A 15,725-nucleotide genomic window follows, 5' to 3' on the forward strand; every position below is an offset into this window, starting at 1 on the left:
AAGGTAATGTCTCTGCTTTTTAGTTTGCTGTCCAGATTTTCCATGGCTTTCCTTCTCAGGAGCAAGCATCCTCTAATTTCATGGCTGTAGTTGCCATCTTCAGTGATCTTTGAGCCTAAGAATATAAATCTGAAATGGCTTCCATTTGTACTCCTTCTGTTTGTCAGCAAGGGATGGAACCAGTTGCCATGATCTTAATGTTTTTGATGTTAAGCTTCAAGGCAGCTTTTGCCCTCTCCTCTTTCACGTTCATCAAGAGGCTTCTTAATTCTTTCTCACTTTCTGCCATCAGAGTGGCAGATTGTTGATATTTCTCCCAGGAACCTTAATTCCAGCTTTTGATTCATTCAGTCTGGGATTTCACATAATGTAATCGGCATAAAAGTCAAATAAAAGCAAGGTGACAGTATACGGCCTTGTCATTCTCCTTTTCCAATCTTAAACCAATCACTTGTTCTAAGTTCAGTTCTAACTGTTGCTTCTTGATCCACGTCCAAGTTCCTCAGTAGACAGTAAGATGACCTGGTACTCCCATGTATTTGAGGACTTGATACACTTCATTGTGATTCACATAGTCAAAGGCTTTAGTGTAGTCAGTGAAGCAGAAGTAGATGTTTTAATATGACCTCCTTTTGCTGTTATTATTTTATAAGAATTGGCATTGAGTTCTCAAGATTTTGATTGTGCTTGTTATTGTCAGTCAGTCATTTCAGTCCTGTCTGACTCTTCATCGAAGCCATTTGGGGTTTTCTTGGGAAAGATACTGGAGGAATTTGCCATTTCCTTCTCCAGCTCATTTGACAGATGAGGAAACTGAGGCAAACAGGGTTAAGTGACTTGCCCAGGATCACACAGCTAGTAAGTATCTGAGGTTGGATTTGAACTTATGAAAATGAGTCTTCCTGACTCCAGGCCTAATGCTCTATCCACTGCACACCTATTCTAAAATTGTTCATCATGAAATCACGTATCACATTGAATATTAAGCATGTCTTTGGTGAACAGTCCATTTGTCCAAAAATAGCCTTGATTATAGGTCATAGGTTTCTCTCTCACCTAGACACTGCAGTGGCCATTCATTCACCTGAAGATCCTACCACTGATCCACATGGAAGGTTTGATCTCCTTTTACCTCATCCTTAGTCAGCTTAGTGGCTCTCAATCCTATGAGTATTCACCAAAGTGGTCCAGACTTGGTGTAGATATCTGATTGGCTTTGGGCCTACTGCAGCATAGAACCCTCCAGTTAAAATGATTCACCAGCCTCAGCCTCCCTGGTCATAGGGAGTACAGGCACATCACACCTGTGGACCATTTGTTTTCAATAGGGTACAAACAGGTGTACAAATCAAGTGAGTTCTAGGCCAGGGCTTCTTAAACTTTTTTCACTCATGACACCTTCAGCATTTCTTAAATTGTGGGTTGTGGCTTCTAGGCCACCAAAGTAGGAATAATTCCATCTCTTGAATAAATTCTTTCATTTTTTGTGATGTATGGCATGATGCAAGGTCATATTGGAGTATTCCATCTCTAGTGGAGACTTTTTATAAATCTGGAACAATGCTGCTGCTCGGCATATCAATCTATTTGATTATGTAATCAGTCATTGCTTCCTGATTGGAAACAACTTTCAGGCCAAGTGGGAGGGAAAAAATTCCCAAAGCATTTTAGGAGGTGAATATTTCACAATGAAGCTCTTACAGGCACACCTAGAGTTCATTTGACAATGGTTTGATGAAGTCTTGAATTAAAAAGTGAATGTTATTAATAAAAATTCTCTTTCTCCAATGACTAGTATTGTAGCATTTGTACTGCCTCATTTATGATAAACATATTTTTCTTCAAATCAACAGTTAGCAGCTGGTTTTGTTTGTCTTACTGGTGGTGTTCTTGTTCCTCCAACTTCAGAAACATGGTGCCAACTTGTTCCACTGCCAAGTGTATCAGAAGGCCTCAGCTTTTTTTCTGAGGACTTATTGCATCAGTGGTTTGTCAGTTCTTGCTTGTCAGTTTTTACTTTTGTTTTCAATCAGTTTTTCCTTTCTTCTTCAGTGTAACTAATCTCATCTTTATTGGGGCAGCTAGGTGGCATACTGGGCCTGGAATGCCAGGCCTGGAGTCAGGAAGACTCATCTTCCTGAGTTCAAATCTGGCCTGGCACTTACTAGCTGTGTGCCCTTTGGCAAATCACTTAACTGTCTGCCTTAGTTTCCTCATCTGTAAAATGAGGTAGAGAAGGAAATAGCAAACCATTCCAGTATTTTTGCCAATAAAACTCCAAATGGAGTCACAAAGAGTTGGACAAAATTGAAACGACTGAATAACAAGAACAACAAAAAAACGAATCCCATTTTCAATGGAGGATTAAATGATCCTTGAAATGTTTGATGTCACCATGCCAACAGCTACTACAATACCTCTGTCATTGAAGTGTGTGCATCAAGAGTTGTAACTTTTGCCTATTTCCTTATAGTAATACCTACACTTAAAAGCTGCAGAATTAAAGACACCAATAAAAGACAATAATGAAATGTTCATGCATCATGGAATCCAGCACTCAACTGACAGAAGACTAGCTAAAGACAGGCAAGCCAACTCAATCCAATTCCATCTGGTCAGAGCTGGAAATCCTGAATCAACTTCCCCACTGTCAACAGAAGCAGACACATAGGACCATTGCAGTCACAAAATGAGACATCAAAATCATTGCTAGTCCCAAGTCATTTGTACACATTTGTAGACATGAGTAGTCTAACAGCTCCATTTTACAGATGAGGAAGCTGAGGCCTAAAGTTATAAAGTGACTTGTCCAAGGTCAGACAGGTGATAATTGACAGAACCAGGGTTTTTACCCAGGTCCTCTGTCTGCAGAATCCAAGCTTATCCTCCAGTTGAATAAATGAAAACAGGCAAAACTTTGGTGTTTAAAGAAGAAAAACTTGGAAAATTCACTCATGGGTAAACTTATTTCCTAAGGATAATGGACAAATGAGAGATCACTCTATCATATTTTTAGAGTATTTTTTTTTATTTCATAATACTCCCACACATGATTTCAGGAAAGAAAATCAAGAAAAAAATTTCTCCTTCTATACTTGATTCTTAATTGAAGTTCTACTCTAATATCTCATCAGGTTTGGAAGTTATCCTGGCTCAAAGAGCATCATGAGCTAGAGGGCTAGGGGTAGGAGGTGGGGCAGTATGCCAAGCTGGAAATGCTTTGATCATGGGCCTTGTTACAGTGGGTTTGTTATTTGAGGACCAGCCTAAGTCAGAAAGGCTCATCATCTGTAGGTTAATGAAATTTTCAACCATGAAAACTCAGGAAAACCATTTATTAAATCTTGGAAGGGCTAGAATCCCTGGTTTTCTTCAAAGCTTACCTCAAAAACCACTTCCTACACAAGGCCTTTCCTCAACCCCTCAGATACCAAAGCCTTGACCCCTCAAAAAAAAAGAGTTTGTATTTATTTTGTATATGTAACCCTTGGTCATTATATTGGGTTATTTTTTTTTAAGTGCTGGGGCAGGGGTGGGGATTTAAGAAAGAAAAAAAAACAATCTATAGTCACATAGACCTCTGCTTGTCTATTTATATGATGTATAGATAGTGTCATGGAAGCAATGAACATGAGCTTGGACAGACTTTGGGAGATGACAGAAGACGGAAGGCCCACAGGGTCACAAATAGTCAGACACAACTGAACAAGTGAATGACTCATCTATTTAAAGGTCACCTCTCATGGTCTCCCAGGAAGGTTTGGGTTGGAAGACTGAGATTCCAAGTGGTCACAATACCACCAGCTGCTGTAGGCACATTGGACTGATGCATGTATGGGGACCAACCCTAGGCACCTCCCTCTTTTCCTCTCTCCCCTCTTCCACCCACCCCTGCCCCAGCCTGTCTGCCTTGGTCTGTTTCTGTCTGTTTCCCTATCTCTGGCTGTTCCTCTCCCTCTCCCCCACCCCAACTCCTTCCTCTTTCTGTCTCCTCAAAGCTTCCATTGTATTGGGAAAGTTTCCATCCTGATTTCATATTAGCTTCCTCTCTTCTCAAGCTAGAAGAAATATAACTCCCAGGATCTTTAAGGCCAGCTGTTACATTTCAAAATTAAGGTAAACTGACAGCCAATGGCCCAAACATGATCAATTTATTAGTTAGGCTAGCATTAACTAATAAATTGGGTGAGTGGCCTCTCTCAATGACCAAAGATTTCTCATCTATACATTCCACTGGGGGAAGTCTTTACGTGCTAGGGTAGACAGGCCCCCAACTCACTGATGGGTTTGAGGCCTGTCAGTTACCCTGAACCTGGGTTAGCCCGTCTTGGTAGACCATTTTACTAAGGTGTAGCATGCTATGCAAACCACTCCAGTATCTTTGCCAAGAAAACCCCAAATTCAGAGTCAGACACAACGGAGACAGAAACAGCAAGGACTTACTTGGATTCAGGATAACTTGAGTTCTTTTTTTAAAGAGGCAATCAAGGTTAAGTGACTTGCCCAGGTCACACAGCTAGTAAGTATCTGAGGCCAGATTTGAACTCAGGTCCTCCTTACTCCAGGACCAGTGCTCCATCTAATGGGCTACCTAGCTGCCCGCCACACCCCCCCACCTCCCCCCCCCCCCCGCCCCCCACCTCAGGATATTGTGAGCTGTAATCCTGCCTTAAACACTCACTAGCTGGGCAAGTCATTTAAACTGTTTCTTACCTTCCCTATTTGTAAAATAAGAGAGTTGGATTTGGTCTCTAAATTCCCTTCTAGCTCTAAATCCATGAACCTACTGTGCTGATGGCTGTCTCCCATATGTAGCTTGGGGGTGTCCTGGTGTCGCAAAGGGAGAACAGAACAGATATCTCTAGCTTCTCCCCAATTTCTCCAAAGGAGATTTTAATTCCTGCCAGGAGGGGAGGCAGGAAGTTGGGGGCTGATGGCCACTACTCTGTTCTCCTCAGAGACAGAAGGGAACCAGGTTAGAATTATATCAACCTGCTCCCTAAAATCTTGTTAGGCTAGGGGATATGATTTTCAGGTTTAATCTGACTTTTGGTCACTGTTTCATTATTGGAGGGAAGAAGATCCTAAGCTTTACATCCAAGGTTTGACTCTCTTCCCATCAAATACTAGTCCCACAATCAATACACATAGCATTTAGCCAAGAAATCCATTTATCCAAATTGGTGGCAAAAGAGAAATCAGAAAAAGTTTACATAGGAGAATATATACAAAGCAATACAGACTGAAGGAGATCTTCCCATTGGAATCAAGGTACCTCAGCTCAACCACAAGAGTCCTCTATCTCTGTGGACACTAACAGCTCCCTTCATGTTAATTTCTTCCAGTCTTTTTCTTCAGTGACCTGAAGTGGGGTTTGCATCTTGCATATTCTCTTTTGAAGCTGGAAGCCAGAAGTGCAGAAACCAACTGCAGAACTCTAAGCAACTGGAAGATAAGATTCAAGAGCTCTCCAATCTGTCTCCTTCATCAATCCCACCCCATCCTCACACAGGTACAGGATACTGATATCCACCAGGACAGAGTTCCACATCAATGGGCTTTAGAACTAGGGTTACGCTGCGTTGTCCTCCTCCATTCAACTATAAGCTTCTCAATCAGAGACTATCTTTTGCCCTTCTTTGTATCCAAAGCTGAACACAATGCTGGGCATATAGTAGAGCTTAATAAATGTTTACTGACTAGCTGGCTGAAAGACTTGCTGAAATGAACCGAGTAAACATGATTTATTTATTGGCCGTTAGAATGTAAATTCCTATGTAGAACCGTGTGTGGTAAACTAAAAATAAATAAAGAAATTAAAAAAAAAGAATGTAAATTCCTTCCGACCATAATTGAGTGCTTACTATTTTCCTTAGCTCTGTGCTAAGCCCTGGATTTACAAAGACAAACATGAAACAGTTCCTGCCTTCAAAGAGCTTACATTCTAATATGGGGCAGCATATGTATGTACATTATATGAATGTGGAACAGCCCTCATAGGCATTTGATCCGTAATTTTGCAATTATATCCTTAGCATTTGCACCTAAATACTTGTTGATTGATTGCTGGGTGAAGAAAACACTCTGGATCCTTGAAGAATTGAATCAAGTTTGCCTTTTAATCCCATTCTTTTTTTCATTACAAGAATAAAAACACTAACTTTAGTAGTAGTAGTGGAGGTAGTGGTGGTGGTGGTGGTGATGGTGATGGTGGTGGTGATGGTGCTGACGGTGCTGATGGTGGTGGTGGTGATGGTGCTGATGGTGGTGATGATGGTAGTGGTAGTGATAGTGGTAGTGACAGTAGTAGTAGTAGTAGCAGTAGTAGTAGTAGTAGTAGTAGTAGTAGTAGTAGTAAAATGGTTCTCAAAGGATTTGCTCTGAATTCTTACCAGATGTGTCCCTGATGTTATATTGCAGTGGTACAGAATGTCTCAAATTATACAAAGCTTGCAATATTATTAACTGTATGCATACCCACGGTAACCTCATATTTACTCTCTCTATATATCTTATATGTAGCTATACATATATATATATATATCTTCTCACACCCCATTAATATATAAACCCCTCAAAAGTAGGGATGTTGTTCCATTGTTGTCATGGTTCCCCCAGGGTCCAGCCAGAGTGCTTGGCACCTAGTAAGGACTTAATACATGGATTTAGAAATTGATTGGTTGGGCACTACTGCAATAAAAATTTCTCTACTTTATACTCTATTGGAAAAATTGTTTGTCCTGTGTTCTCTCAGAGGACCAATGACATCATGAGGGTGATGTCTTGACTTGCTCATGAATTAGATTTGAGTGAGGCAGAGCTGGGCAAAGTCATCAGCTTTGCTCTCTCCTCCTGAGTTGTTGGAAAAATAGAATTTTAAATGAAAGAAGCTACTCTCTTACTGGCTGAAGTAGAAACAACAGGACTAACAAAACTCAGGCTTCTTTCTTTAATATCTCAGTGGAAATCTTACCAATGTGAGCACTCACCACCCGCCCGCCACCCCCCCAGTCTTCTCTTGACAATTCTTGTCCATGTCCTTCTATAAATCCTCCTTTAACAATGTATGATGAAGGGTTTCTTCTTGGTCTTTGGATGCCTACTACAGCTATGGTTTGGCCAGGCCAAGTACTACACAATTATATTTTTTTCTCACTCTGCAGCCTACTCTGGAGAGGCCTGCACCTCACACTTTTAAAAAACTCTTTAAAAATTTTTAATCTAATTTTTTTCCAATTGCATGTAAAAATAATTTTTAACATTTGATTTTTAAAATTTTGACTTCCAAATTCTTTCCCTTCCTCCTTAACCTTCCCCCCTCATTGAGAAGGCAAGCAATTTGATATAGGTTATACATGTCTGCACTTCTCTTAATGCGATCTAAAATTTCATTAGCTTTTGGGACTACCATGTCATACTATTGCCGCATATTGAGTTTGTGGGCCACTCAGAATCCAAGGTCTTTTTTTCATATAGGATCATAGATCTAGAGCTGAAAGGAACCTCAGAGCCCATCTAGTCTAACCACTCCACAGATGGGGGAAAATGAGGCTCATATAGGTTAAATGCCTTGCCCTAGTTATCTATACCCAGCTCCCCTACTTGTACAATTGATTGCTTTAACCTAAGTAATACTTTACATTCATCTCTATTAAATTTCACTCCAACAATCTAGCCTGCCAATATCTTTTTGATTTGGGGTGGTATATTAGGAAGGCAGAATTTATGATTTCAAAGAGAATCTCATATGTGCCTAAAAGGTCCGGAACCGCAGGATATAAGGAATTCTCTAGGCAGAAGGCAGGAGAACTAAAGCATGTATTTACACTCCACAGTAACAAGCCCACAAACCAGCGTCCCCATTTTGATATTTTCATCAAAAGCTTCCAGGCCCAATAAGTCCGCCTCACAAGGATAACCAGGAGGCCACAGAGAAGCGAGATGGTATAAGGCAAAATCGTATACATGCTTCCCCTCTACGGTAAGAAGATTACCCACTAGCCTCCAGTCAGCTCTGCTACCGGCAGCTCAGCTTCGGCTGTAGGCGTCTCTGGCTCCAACCGGAAAAGGAAGAGAGGATCTTCAAGCTGTCCTCTCCCCTCTTATAGAGTTTTTGACATCATCAAGCGCCGCCTGAACGATCAGGGCCGATTGGTTCTTGACTTGGCCCCTCCCCCTAGCGTAGACCAGGTTAACACACCTCCCCTCAGCCAGCCCCATGACTCATCACATAGGAAGTTCTCTGATTCCTGGCATGGTCGCTGCACTTCCTGCCCCGGAAGAGCAAGCCCCAGTGTCCAGGGAAGCTCAATGGGGTAAGCTGAGTCATTCAAAGAAAACAAAGTCCATTCTGGTTACAGGTGGCAGGGGGGGGGGGTTGTAATTTTTTGTTTTAAACTTAAATACAAAATAAGAAGAGAAAAAATGCCATGTACACAGTAGAACATAAGAGAGGATTCAATATAAAACAATAAATTTCCATTTCAAGAAAACCTATATAATAAATATTACACATTGTCTTCAAAGCTGCCTTCTAGGTTTCCTTTTGTTTTCAGTTGTACACTTTTTACTTTGTTTATCCCCCTCCCACCCCCGACCCCTGCAAAAAGGTTGCAATTAAACATGGATTTACATACACATACATATATACATATGTATACACACACACACATATATATACTCATACACATATATATGTATATAAGTATATATATATGTATATACATATACACATGTATGTATATGTGTGTCTGCATATATATGACCGTACTATGCTTATTTCCACTTGTCATCTGTTTCTCTGAAGGTGGAGAGCATCTTCCTTCATAAGTCTAAGTCTTTTCATATCTTTCTAAATCAGTCAGCTCATCATGTCCTATATACCATAGCAATATTCCAACCCTCTCACATCCTGAGAGATTGACTTTGAAAATTTTACTCCAGTTTTCTGCATTCCTTCCATTCTTGGCTCCATAGATTTTATTTATACAAGAAATTTTCAATTTAAAATAATTGAGGGGCAGAACCAAGATGGCGGCTAATAAGCAGGAACTAGTGTGAGCTCCATACCGAGTCCCTCCAAAAACCTATAAAAAATGGCTCTGAACCAATTCTAGAACGGCAGAACCCACAAAACAGCAGAGGGAAGCAGGGCTCCAGCCCAGGACAGCCTGGATGGTCTCTGGGTGAGGTCTATCCCACACGGAGCTGGGACCTGGGAGCTGGGAATGGAGTGAAGCAGAGCCCAGCCTGAACAGCGTGGACCATCCAGACCAGAAGCCGGGCAGAGGGGGCCCTAGCGCCCTGAATCAGCGAGCTGCAGCAGTTACCAGACTCCTTAACCCACAAACACCAAAGACTGCGGAGAAGGTTAGTGGGAAAAGCTGTGGGAGTAGAAGGAGTTCGCGGTTCAGCTTCCAGCCACGGGGGGCAGTGGAGGTGGGGCAGCTACAGCTGTTGTTACTTCCGGATCCAGGCCCACCTGGTGGGAGGAATTAAGTGGCGGATCAGAGCAGGAGTGCACAGCCTGTCGAAGATCTAAGCCCAGTCCGAGTTGGGGGTTGGGGAAGGAGCAGTGCTGGTGTGGCAGAGCTGGCACCTCCCCCCCAAAACGTGGAACATAGAACTCTCTAGTCTACAAGCAGTTGTCCCACTGAAAAACTCAAAGGTCAAGTTAGTTGGCTGGGAATATGGCCAGGCAGTGAAAACGCACCGAGATTCAGTCTCAGACTTTGGATTCTTTCTTTGGTGACAAAGACCAAAACATACAGCCTAAAGAAGTCAACAAAGTGCAAGAGCCTACACCAACAGCCTCCAAGAAAAACATGAACTGGTCCCAGGCCATGGAAGAGCTCAAAAAAGGGTTTGGAAAAGCAAGTTAGAGAAGTAGAGGAAAAATTGGGAAGAGAAATGAGAAGGATGCGAGAAAACCATGAAAAACAAGTCAATGACTTGCTAAAGGAGACCCAAAAAAATACCGAAAAATACACTGAAGAAAACAACACCTTAAAAAACAGACTAACTCAAATGGCAAAAGAGCTCCAAAAAGCCAATGAGGAGAAGAATGCCTTGAAAGGCAGAATTACCCAAATGGAAAAGGAGGTCCAAAAGATCACTGAAGAAAATACTACTTTAAAAATTAGATTGGAGCAAGTGGAAGCTAGTGATTTTATGAGAAATCAAGATATTATAAAACAGAACCAAAGGAATGAAAAAATGGAAGATAATGTGAAATATCTCATTGGAAAAACCACTGACCTGGAAAATAGCTCCAGGAGAGATAATTTAAAAATTATTGGACTACCTGAAAGCCATGATCAAAAAAAGAGCCTAGATATCATCTTTCAAGAAATTATCAAGGAGAACTTCCCTGATATTCTAGAGCCACAGGGCAAAATAGAAATTGAAAGAATCCATCGATCACCTCCTCAAATAGATCCCCAAAAGAAATCTCCCAGGAATATTGTCGCCAAATTCCAGAGCTCCCAGATCAAGGAGAAAATATTGCAAGCAGCCAGAAAGAAACAATTTGAGTATTGTGGAAACCCAATCAGAATAACCCAAGATCTGGCAGCCTCTACATTAAGAGATCGAAGGGCTTGGAATACGATATTCCAGAGGTCAATGGAGCTAGGATTAAAACCTAGAATCACCTACCCAGCAAAACTGAGTATCATGCCCCAAGGCAAAATATGGATTTTCAATAAAATAGAGGACTTTCAAGCTTTCTCAGTGAAAAGACCAGAACTGAATAGAAAATTTGACTTTCAAACACAAGAATCAAGAGAAGCATGAAAAGGTAATCAAGAAAAGAACAAGAAAAAGAAATTGCAAGGGACTTACTAAAGGTGAACTGTTTTGTTGACATTCCTACATGGAAAGATGATGTGTATGATTCATGAGACCTCAGTATTAGGGTAGCTGAAGGGAATATGCATACATATATGTTTATGTATATATATGGGTGAATGTGTATGTATGTATATATCTATGTATGTATGTATATATATATATACATATATATATATATATATATATATATATATATATATGGAGAGAGAGAGAGAGAGAGAGAGAGGGAGGGAGAGAGGGAGAGAGCGGACACAGGGTGAGTTGAAGATGGAGGGAAGATATCTAAAAGAAATAAAGTCAAATTAAGGGATGAGAGAGGAACATACTGAGAGAGGGAGATAAGGAGAGATAGAATGGGATGGATTATCTCCCATAAAGGTGGCAAGAAGAAGCACTTCTGTGGGAGGAGGGGAGAGGGCGGATGAGGGGGGAATGAGTGAACATTGCTCTCATCAGATTTGGCCTAAGGAGGGAATACCATACATACCCAATTGGGAATCTTACTCCACAGGAAAGAAGAGGGAAGAAGATAAAAAAAAATGGGGGGGATGATGGAGGAGAGGACAGATGGGGGTGGAGGTAGTCAAAAACAAACACTTTGGAAAGGGGACAGGGTCAAGGGAGAAAATTCAATAAAGGGGGATGGGTTGGGAAGGAGCAAAATATAGTTAGTCTTTCACAACATGAGTATTGTGGAAGGGTTATACATAATGATACACATGTGGCCTATGTTGAATTGCTTGACTTCTTAGGGAGGGTGGGTGGGAAGGGAAGAGGGGAGAGAATTTGGAACTCAAAGTTTTAAAAACAGATGTTCAAAAACAAACAAAAATGTTTTTGCATGCAACAAGAAAATAAGATACACAGGCAATGGGGCGTAAAAATTTATCTTGCCCTACAAGAAAGGAAGGGGAAAGGGGATGGGAGGGGAGTGGGGTGACAGAGGGGAGCGCTGACTGGGGAACAGGGCAACCAGAATATATGCCATCTTGGAGTCGGGGGGAGGGTAGAAATGGGGAGAAAATTTGTAATCCAAACTCTTGTGAAAATCAATGCTGAAAACTAAATATGTTAAATAAATTAAAAAAAAATAATTGAAATTATCTATTTTCTACTTCAACAAGGCTCTCATCTTATAAAATAGTTTAAGGTCTGATTCTGCTGAATCTGCTTCCTTTACATCTTTTTCCCCTGATTTCTTTGAAGTTCTTGATCTTTTGTTCTTCTAAATGAGCTCATTTTTTATAACTCAGCAAGGTAATTTTTTAGTAATTTAATTGAGATGACATTGAATAGATATATTAGGTAAAATTGTCACTTTTCATTACATTGGCTTTATCTACCCATGAACAATAAATATTCTATTATTTAAATCTGACTTTATTTGTATAAAAAGTGTTTTATGTTTGTGTTCATATAGTTCTTGTGTCTGTTTTGGAAGGTATACTCTCCAGTATTTTATACTGTCTCATTATTTTAAATGGTCTAAAACAATATTGAATAATATTGTTGACACATAGTATAATTTCTCTATTTTTTTTCTTTTGATTAAATCTATTTTAGCTTTAACTTTGTCTGGGATTATGATTAGTATCTCTGCTATTTTTTACATAATAACTTCTATTCCAGCCTTTATTTTTATCTTTGTGTGTATCTCTCGTTTTTATAGCATTTCCTGATAGCAAGATATTGTCGAATTCAAATTTTTAATCCGCTGTCAGTTTTCATTTTATGGGTAGATTCATCCCATTCTCATTCTAAGCTACAATTAAGCTCCTTCCTATTTTTCCTCACTATCCTTCTCATCCTATTCCTATCCCTCCTCCCTCTTCTGCTTTACTTCTACCTGCTACCTTGCCCTTAACCTTGCCCTTAACCGACCCACCCCTCCAAGAGTCCCTCCTTTATCCTCTCCCTACACCCATCCTCTTGCTCTCTTATTTCTTTCTGAATTTTGAAGGCTTCTGTACATAAATACATACACACACATATAAATGCATACATATGCACACACCTATATATATATTATACATAGGTATGTGTATATGTGCATATATATATATATATATATATATATATATATTCCCTCTTTAACCCATTCCTGATGAGAGTAAAGTTCTAGCACTATCCACCTTCCCACTAGCTTCCTCTGTATCAATTTTTCCTTTTATGCCTCATTTTTATGATGTAATTACTCCTTTTTATCTCTACCTATTTAGTTTTATTTTTTTAGAAGCTCATTCACATCACACTCAGCTCAGCCCAAGCCTTTCTTTCAAACTACCCAAATACTGATGATAGTCATAAGAATACTGATAACATTTTCACATACAAGAAGGAAACAATTTGACCTACTGAGAACCTTATAATTAATCTTTAATGTTTACCTTATATTTCTCCTGGATATTATATGTTGAATTGTCCCTTAAGTTCTGCTATCTGGTCTTTCAGTTTGTTAAATATCCTTTTTTTCCTTTTTCCATTTAGGATCACACTTAACTTTGCTGGTTAAGTTACCCTTGGTTGTAACCCCAGCTCTTATGCTCTATGAAATATGGTATTCCAAGACCTATACTCCTTCGACATAGTAGCTGCTGGGTGCTGTGTAATCCTTATTGCATCCCTATAATATTTAAATTGTTGGGGTTTTTTGTTGTTGCTTCCAATATGTTCTCCTTAACCTGGTTTGAAACTTGGCTATGATATTTCTGTAAGTTTTCCTCCTGGGATTTCTTTCAGGTGGTAACTGGTAGATTTTTTTTTTCTATTTCTGCTTTGCCTTCTTGTTCTAGAACTTCAGGACAATTTTTCTTGATAATTTCTTGTAATACTGTATCAAGATTCTTTTTTTCTAAAATTGTTTTCACCGACTATTCTTATATTATTTCTCCTTGATCAGTTCTCCCAGATGTTCTGATGAGATGTTTCACATTCTCTTCTGCTTTTCATTCTTTTGGTTTTGTTTTATTATTTCTTGGTGTCTTAGGATGTCTTTGCCCACAATATCTTTTTGGATCTCAGTTCTATAATCTAGACTATGAGCAATGAATGAACTGCCCCTAGGTAATAGCAAATTTCTTGCCTTTGAGAGAGGTCAATAACTATTCCTCAGGGATTTTGTAGAAAGATTTCATGCTTCAGGTACAGGCTGGACTAGACATCTTTCTTACAACTTTAACAGTGATTTTTGTCCTGTAGCACAATTATACATTTTGCAACTAGGTGGCACCATATGCAATACTATCTTCTACATGTTGGGGTTCTTATTTTGCATAGAGTTTCAAATGACAGAGTAACTGAAGATGGGAGAAAAATCATAGATATATAAGTCAATCCGATATTTCTGGAGAAAAACTGTATTTTCTAATTACCTAAATTCCTTCCTCCCTCCCTCCCTTCATCTTCTGGTTACCCTCTGCTGGATGAACTACAGTTTATTATTATCCTTCATTAAATGGGGAATCCAGAACACAGAGCTATAGCTGTAATCTGGCCAAGGCGGATTACAATAGGATTATCACCTCCCTAAGCCATGCTACTCTTAATGTGGTCCAAGAACATGTCGGCCCCTTTGACTGTCATATCACACTGTTGACTCATGTTGAATTTGGAATCCATTAAGAAGAAAGGGAGGAACAGAATAAACATTTATATAGTATATGTGCCAGGCACTATGCTGAGAATTTTACAAATATTATCTCATACAATCCTCACAACAAGCCAGATGAGGAACTGAAGCAAACAGAAGTTAAGTGACTTATCCAAGGTCTTACAGCTACTAAGTATCTGAGGCCAATTTTGAACTCAGGTCTTCTTGACCCCAGGCCCAGAGCTCTACACACACATCACCAAGTAGCTGCCTCTAAGACTCTCACATATTTTGCTCTTTCCCTACCTTTAAAAAAAAATCAGAAGTTAAATAACATGAAATAAAAGAAGTGTTATCATGTGGGGAGTAGAACAGAAAAAAAAGAAGATTGTATAGAAAGTTGCAAATCTTTTAATGAAAAGCTTGCTTTGCTTTTTAAATATAAAGTCAATTCAACATGGGATTTTCAAAGCTATAATAATAATAACTAGCATTTATATAGTGCTTTGAGGCTTGCAAAGCAGTCAATAGATATTTATTAAGTGCCTATTATGTACCAGCCACCATGCTAAGCTCTGAGACCTAAACACTTTATGTATTATCTCATTTGATGGAGATGAAGAAAGAAAGGAAGAAGGGAGGGAAAGGAGAGAGAGAGGAAGGAAGGAAGGAAGGAAGGAAGGAAGGAAGGAAGGACAAAGGGAGGGGTAGGAGGGAGAGAGGAAGGAAGGGAGGAAGGAAAGACAGAAATGAGGAAGAAAGAAGGGAGGAAGGAAAATGTTATTGTCCCGATTTTACAGCTGAGGCTCAAAGTGCTTAAGTCACTTGTCTATGGTCACACAGCTGGAAATACTAGAGAATGAATTTGGACCTGGGTCTCCCGACCCCAAGTCAAGCACTCCTTCCTCCGCAGAAGGCTGACCAATAAACAAGGGTACTTTTCCTATCATGAAAAATAATCCTCCCAGAAAACTCAGTGAGAAGCCGAGCGGCTGATCCGTGGTCTGCTCAGCAGAGGAGATGGAGGGAGAGTCTTTCCTCCAGCCAAATGACAATCCACACAATGGCCTGATCTTTTTGTGATGTCCATGATGAGGGATGAAGAGAACCCAAGGAGAGCTGATAGCGCCAGGATGGGAGGGGTTTCTGATGGTAGCATGTGTTTTGAATCCGAAGTTCTTGTAACAGAAGCAGTTTGGAGTTGGAGCTGGGAGGTGCTGGTGACTTCAGTGAGATAGCTGTTTTCCATGTTCCTTAATAGGGAAGGGTAATAGGCTATTAACTG

Source organism: Trichosurus vulpecula, chromosome 5 (genome assembly GCF_011100635.1).
Source record: "Trichosurus vulpecula isolate mTriVul1 chromosome 5, mTriVul1.pri, whole genome shotgun sequence".
Lineage (NCBI taxonomy): Eukaryota > Metazoa > Chordata > Mammalia > Diprotodontia > Phalangeridae > Trichosurus > Trichosurus vulpecula.